Here is a 7,414-nt window from a genome sequence, read left to right as displayed (position 1 = left end):
CGGGGCTCATTGCAAACCTCGGTTTAGATTTGAATGGACAGCTGATACTTCAGGAGAAGTTGTCTCGCCACCTATAATAAAAAATAAAAGTCAGCAGCTACAAAATGTGTAGCTTCAGACTTTTAAAATAAAACAGGTACTTACCTGTCCAGTGGTGAGCTCACCTCAGCCGTCTTCATCCTCCGTCCTCCCTCAGCGGCTCCGGCATTCTCACTATGGGCACCTGCTAGGGTCAGCACCTCATCCCTTTAACCACTTTACCTCCGGAGGATGCCACTTTTTGCGATTCGGCACTGTGCAACTTTAACGGACGATTGCGCGGTCGTGCGACGCTGTACCCAAACGAAATTTACGTCCTTTTTTTCCCACAAACAGAGCTTTTTTTTGGTGGTATTTGTTCACCTGTGCGATTTTTACTTTTTGCGCTATAAACAAAAAAAGAGCGTATATTTTGCAAAAATAACAATATTTTTCACATTTTTTTATATGAAATTCCCCCCCAAAAAAATGTAAGCAAAATTTTTAAACATTTTTGGCCAATTTGTTTTATGCTACATATGTTTGGTAAAAAAAAAAATCGCAAAAAGCGTATTTTGATTGGTTCGCGCAAAAGTTATCGCGTTTACTAACTAAGGGAAAGATTTTTGTCATTTTTGTTGTTTTTTTTTTTTAACGCGTAATGGCGGCGATCTACGATTTTTTTTTTGCGGTACTGCGACATTGCGGCGGACAGATCGGACCCTTGACTGACATTTTTGACACTTTTGGGGTTACCAGTGACATTACTACAGTAATCAGTGCTATAAATATGCACTGTTAATGCAAAATGACACTGGCAGGGAAGGGGTTAACTTTATTGGGGAAGGAGGGGTTAAGTGTGTCCCTAGGGGTGTGCTGCTTACTGTGATTGGACGTGGCTACTGGTGTAGGAACAGTGATCAACAGTCCTACATAGTAGAACCGTATGATCACTATTCCTACACAGGGGAGAATGACAGGTGGCTTTGTTTACATCAGCCGCCTGTTTTTCTCCCTCTGCACCGACAATCGCCGAGTGACCGGCGGACATCGGGTCCGCTGGTCACACGCACGGACTTGCTAGGAAACGAGCCGGGGCGGGAGCGCGCCTCCACGGGCGCGCGCTCACCCGCTATTGGCTCCCAAGCAAGCGACAGGCTAGTGACGTATATATACTTCACTTTGTCTGGCCGGGGCTGACCGCCGCCGTATATAGTCGTGCAGCGGTCGGCAACCGGTTAAGTGGGGTACACACTAGTAGAAAATCTGCTGAAAATTCCCGTCCAAGCTAAAATAGTACGATTTTCGCCTAGTGTGTACACAACTTTCAGCAGCCGATGCCGACATTTTCAACGAAAAAAAAACGGAGAGACAAACACCAAAATTTTTATCGTCTGTCCCCAGCACGACCAATTTTCATCCAATGTGTTTGCAGTATGTGCGCAAAAATTCGGATACGATAGACCGCGCATGATCTGAAGTTGCTGACGACCTGGAAGTCTAGGAACAAACGTCCCAAAAAATAAAAATCGGACGAGAAATTTCGTGAAAATTATGCACACTCAGCTAAATACGGTTATGACCACTGAGCATGAGAGAGAAAAATTGGAGGATATTTTGTCCGATTCTCATCAATTGTGTACGAGCCTTTAGTGCCTTATATCAGCCTCAGAACCTGTGTAATTAATATGCGTCCTGGTTTAAAGGGATGAGGTGGCAACCCTAGTTCACGATAGGCACCCGGCTTTCACAGCTTGTGGCTTCACAGCTGGGTGCTCACTGCGCATGCGAAAGTCACGTGGCGCATCCTGGATTGGTGGATGCAGTCTTTTGGGACCTGTCAGTTTTCCCTGTTAAAGAGGAAGTAAACCCTCCTCAGGAAGTTGTACCTATAGGTAAGCCTATGATAAGGCTTACCTATAGGTACTGTAAATATCTCCTAAACATGTACGGTTTAGGAGATATTTACCTTTAATGCAGCCAGTGACGTCACTGGCGCATGCGCTCTGAAGGAACGGCTGATCGTGCCGTTCCTTCAGAGCCCCGTGCTGTGACCGTCGGCTCCTGCGCGCGTGCGCAGGAGTGACGTCACCGCGGCTCCGGCCAATCCGATGGCCGGATGCCGCGATCCCGGAAGACGGGCGACTGAACATGTCGCTCGTCATACAGGTAAGAGAGCGGCACGGCGGGGGCTCGTTCTAAGGTAAGTATTTCATAATGAGCTAGTATGCGATGCATACTAGCTCATTATGTCTTTCTCTTGCAGGTTGTAAAAGAAAAAAATTTTTTTTTAACGAGTTTACAACCTCTTTAACCACTTACGGACCTCCCACCGTGTATTTACGTCGGCCCTTTGACGCTGCCATAACCCCTGATATTTTTTGAAATGGTTTAGCATAAGGGTGGTCCCAGCAGCGGATTCGCCATGGGATCATCTTTATGGGGAGCAGGAGAGGAGCCCCTCCCGCCGCTTCCCGGTTGTTTTTCCCCACTTACCGGAGCTGTCGGCAGCGGGGAAAACGATCAGCTGTCCTAGGCAGGAAGTCAAGTGAGGGCAAGATGGCCCTCATTTGACTCTATGGCCTTGGAGGACTGGAGTAAGGTCAAACATCACTTCCTAGCAACGGCCCTAAAGAGTCCATTTTTTTTCATAATGAAAAAAAAAAGACTTTTTGTTTTTTTAGTTTAGATGTGAGATCTGAGGTCTTTGAGATGTGGTGGAATGGGAAATTGGCATCATGGATGTACAGCTGACAAATTTGCAGCAATTACGTGATGCTATTATGTCAATATGGACCAAAATCTCTGAGGAATGTTTCCTACACTTTGTTGAATCTATGCCACAAAAAATGAAGGCAAAAGGGGGTCCAACCCCATACTAGCAAGGTGTACCTAATAAAGTGGCCGGTGAGTGTATGTAGGAAGAAGTAAAAAATTAAAATTTCAGGTCAAAGCAGCTTTATACATTCAGGTCCATCAAAACCGAAGCTGTGCAAAGCCTTACAATCCATGTTCTTAAGAAAGCAGCCACAGCCTGAGTAGAAAAGCCTGTCCTCAGCCAGTATGCCACAGAGAAGGACCCTTGCGCTGTGTGTAGAAGCAGCTGCCTCTCTGCAGAGGTCTGAAGAGCCCCCTTCTGAGTCAAACCTCAAGATTAACCACTACAGCTATGGAAGCTTTACCCCCCTTCATGACCAGGGTATTTTTTGCAATACAGCACTGAGTTAGAGTGTAAAAGATCTCATAGGGGGATCAAATATAGCGCTTGCTTAAAAAACTCTGATGCCACGATGTATATGTGTAAGCATCACATGACCCTAAGAATTATCTCATAAACTGTAAATCAGTACAAGATGTGCAAAAAGTGGTGTGAATAAATAAAGTGTAAATAAATATATTTAAAATATAATTTATGTGAATTGAATCACTTACCAGAACGGGTGGGTTCTGAATGTCGTATTGCACCAGAACCATTCAGGCTTGTGAAGCCCTCTGGGCTTTGGTGGATGTTGTCCCTCCGAATATCCCTCCGGGATCCTGGGATGCCTCCTCTGCCCCTGAAGTGCTTACTTCCAGCCGTATATGGAGAAAAGAAAAAGGGACTCCAAATAGTGTGATACCGTTTAAAATGAGTCTTTATTTGATCCAAAAGGTATTAGGGTATTTTAAAAAGTAAATGTCAGCGTCCCTGGTGGGCTAGCGGTGCGGGCTGCTCGGTTCTCCTCGCGGAGTAGCGTTAGGAACAACCTACTTCCGGCTTGCGCTCCACCTGCAGTGACGCAATGACGCGGTGCGGTCCAAAGCTTACGCGTTTCGTCACTTCCGGTGACGTCCTCAGAGCTCTTTAAGCAAGCGCTATATTTGATCCCCCTATGAGATCTTTTACACTCAAACTATCCTTTACATATAGCAGCTGCTAATTTTATTATAACTATACCAATATATAAAATATTTATAAACTAGAGTCCTATTTTTACCACAATAAAATATTACACATCCCTTGGCGCGAGGAATATACTTTGTATATATATCTTACAGCACTGAGTTACTTTAACTGACATTTGCACGGTCCTGCGACACTGTACCCAAATAAAATTTATGTCCTTTTTTCCCCACAAATAGAGCTTTCTTTTGATGGTATTTGATCACCAAAAACGCACTGTCACTGTACTAATGACACTGGCAGGGAAGGGTTTAACATCAAGGACGCTCAAAGTTTTAACTGTGTTCCCAGGGAGTGTTTAATAACTGTGTGGGGAAGGTTCTTTGATTGGGGAAAGGCAGAGATCCGTGTTCCTGCTTAGCAAAAACACAAGATCTCCATCTCCCCCTCTGACAGAACAGGGATCTGCCTTGTTTACATAGTCAGACCACCATTCTGCCTCTCTCGGTAATGATCCCCAGCGAATATCGGGTCTGCCGGACCCGCTGATTGGCTCCCACTGTGTCCAATCACAGCAGAAGCTGGTCGCCGGCAGCACGCTTGCGCCCCCCCCACCCGGAACAAAAATATGACATACAGGTACGTGATTCCGTGCTGAAGGGCTACCCCGCCGCAGTATATGTATGTGGGGTGGTCCGCAAGCAGTTAAGTAACACCCAGAGCACAGGGTCAGAACTAAGTAATGCAAAGAGTTCAGGGGTTGCAGCGCAGTGGTGCAGAGCTTTAGAGGTCAAAGCAGGTGAGGGCCTTCTCACCACAGTTCACTCCTCAGAGGGTGTCACCCCCAAAGCTCTGAAGTCGCTTTGTAGCAGCTTAGAAAAACCTGCTGTTTGTTACACTGTAGCTGCTAAAATTCTGCTCCCTATAAGGCCCCCTTCACAGCTGGCATTTTTTAAATACTCTTTTTTTTGTGTGCATTTTTTACATGACATGCATATGGTAGTCCATTCATTTCAGTGGGCTGCCCTACATGCAACAAATGTGGCAAAGTAGCCCCCAGTCATTATCATAGCAATACTATCCTGGCCGAGTCCTGCAAAGTCACAGCGCTCCTCTTCTGGCCGAGTCCTGCAAAGTCAGAGCACTCCTCTTCTGGCCGAGTCCTGCAAAGTCAGATCGCTCCTCTTCTGGCCGAGTCCTGCAAAGTCAGATCGCTCCTCTTCTGGCCGAGTCCTGCAAAGTCAGATCGCTCCTCTTCTGGCCGAGTCCTGCAAAGTCAGAGCGCTCCTCTTCTGGCCGACTCCTGCAAAGTCAGAGCTCTCCTCTTCTGGCCGAGTCCTGCAAAGTCAGAGCACTCCTCTTCTGGCCGAGTCCTGCAAAGTCAGAGCGCTCCTCTTCTGGCCGAGTCCTGCAAAGTCAGATCGCTCCTCTTCTGGCCGAGTCCTGCAAAGTCAGATCGCTCCTCTTCTGGCTGAGTCCTGCAAAGTCAGATCGCTCCTCTTCTGGCCGAGTCCTGCAAAGTCAGAGCGCTCCTCTTCTGGCCGAGTCCTGCAAAGTCAGAGCACTCCTCTTCTGGCCGAGTCCTGCAAAGTCAGATCGCTCCTCTTCTGGCCGAGTCCTGCAAAGTCAGAGCACTCCTCTTCTGGCCGAGTCCTGCAAAGTCAGATCGCTCCTCTTCTGGCTGAGTCCTGCAAAGTCAGATCGCTCCTCTTCTGGCCGAGTCCTGCAAAGTCAGATCGCTCCTCTTCTGGCCGAGTCCTGCAAAGTCAGAGCACTCGGGCAATCAGTCCATGACAAATCGTTGGAGAATGAAGGTATCCTTGAGGAAGGACAGTGAAAGTGTACTGGCGGCCATTCCACACAAAGGAAAACTGGTTCTGACACTCTGGGTCTATTGGAATTGAAAAGAAAGCATTAGCCAGGTCTATCACAGCATGATATTCTCCTGCCTCTTTAGCAATTTTCTCAATGATTGAGATCATATCCGGTACAGCTGACTTTAATGGAGGTGCCACTTTGTTTAGACCTCTGTAATCCACAGTCATTCTATATGTCCCATCAGGTTTCTTTACTGGGAACACCGGAGATGAGAATGGACTTACAGCATGTCTAAGGATCCCTACTCTTAACAGTTCATGAATAGTCTCCCCAATTTCTTTGTGGCCTCCAGGAAGTCTGTATTGCTTGAGACAGACTGGCTTCTCTGGTGGAGGAATAAAGACAGGGGTCCATTTTGCATGACCTCTGACCACAGCCTTCACCGCCCTGACCAGATATGTTTTATCAGGATACCCGAATGTGAATGTACCTTGTTCAGTCTGAATAGACTGACCTTGAAGTACATCCATCCCAAGAATATTTTCAGGTAACTCTGATACCAAAACATTTGTCCAAAATCCTGGTCCCTTGCCAATAGCCAATTTCACCCGTGTCCTAACTGCTGGTGTGGTTTGCCCTCCCAAACCTTCTACATAAATCACTTCTCCTTTGTGATGGGAAGGATCTCCTTGCAAAAGTGTAACTTCAGCTCCAGTATCCACTAAAGCCATGACATGTGTAGGAGGAGACGACTTCCCCCACCATACAGTGACAGGTGCATATGGGCGTCGGTCTCCTGCTGTCACTGTCCTTATTGCTATTTCAGGAGACCCACCTTCCCTTCATAAAGAATAAGGAACCTCCCAATCCCCTTTTCTAATGCTCTCTAACTCCTCCCCAGGATAAAGGGATTTGGGTTTGGGTTCATGTTCAGTTTTGGGAATGGGTTTGGGACTAACAGGAGGGGTCTGTTCTGTTGTCTCTAAATCTAGGCTGATGTTATCTTCACTAGGAGTAGTGTTTCTAACCCTGACAGTTTTCCCCACTAAATGTTTCCACCGCTTCAAAATTTCTGCAGTAGAGATGCCATCTATCTCACTTTTAGGTACTCCTGCCTTTAATAGGTCCACCCACATTTGTTTCCTAGAGATATCTAGCCTGGTTTTCTCTTCACCTCCTGTCTTCTCTCCCACATTCCCTTTCTTCTCTTTAAAAGTCCTTTTCAGCCTGTTCTCTGCCTGTCTGACCTTATCTACTGCCCTGACAGGTTTTGTTTTAGTCTCCTCTAGCTCCCCCAACTGGCTTAAAAGGGTTGTTGCTTCATGAATTTTGCTGTTTAGACCCAGGCCTCCAGACAAGGACAATAAAGGAGCCCTGAGATTAAATGGTGCAGACTTCATTAGCTTACAGCGCAGAGCAGACTTGAAGGGTTCCATATCTGGACACATCCATTCTGGAAACGTATTTAATCTGGTTATACAACCCATCTCACGTAACCTGGAAATACCTCCTCCTAATGTTCTCCACGAGTAGGTATTTTCCAGGTCACTAGGATTAGCGTATACTCGGACTATACCATCTCTCACGAGGTCTAAGAGTGAAAAATTCACACTAAACTCTCGGGCTTTTCGCATGGCCTGACGCAATTGTGGATCATGGGTTAACACTCCCAAAGCCACTGCTTCCTTGCCTGAC

This window comes from Pelophylax lessonae (assembly GCF_965119305.1).
Source record: "Pelophylax lessonae genome assembly, chromosome: 1".
NCBI lineage: Eukaryota > Metazoa > Chordata > Amphibia > Anura > Ranidae > Pelophylax > Pelophylax lessonae.
Note: the sequence above shows the minus strand (reverse complement) of the source record.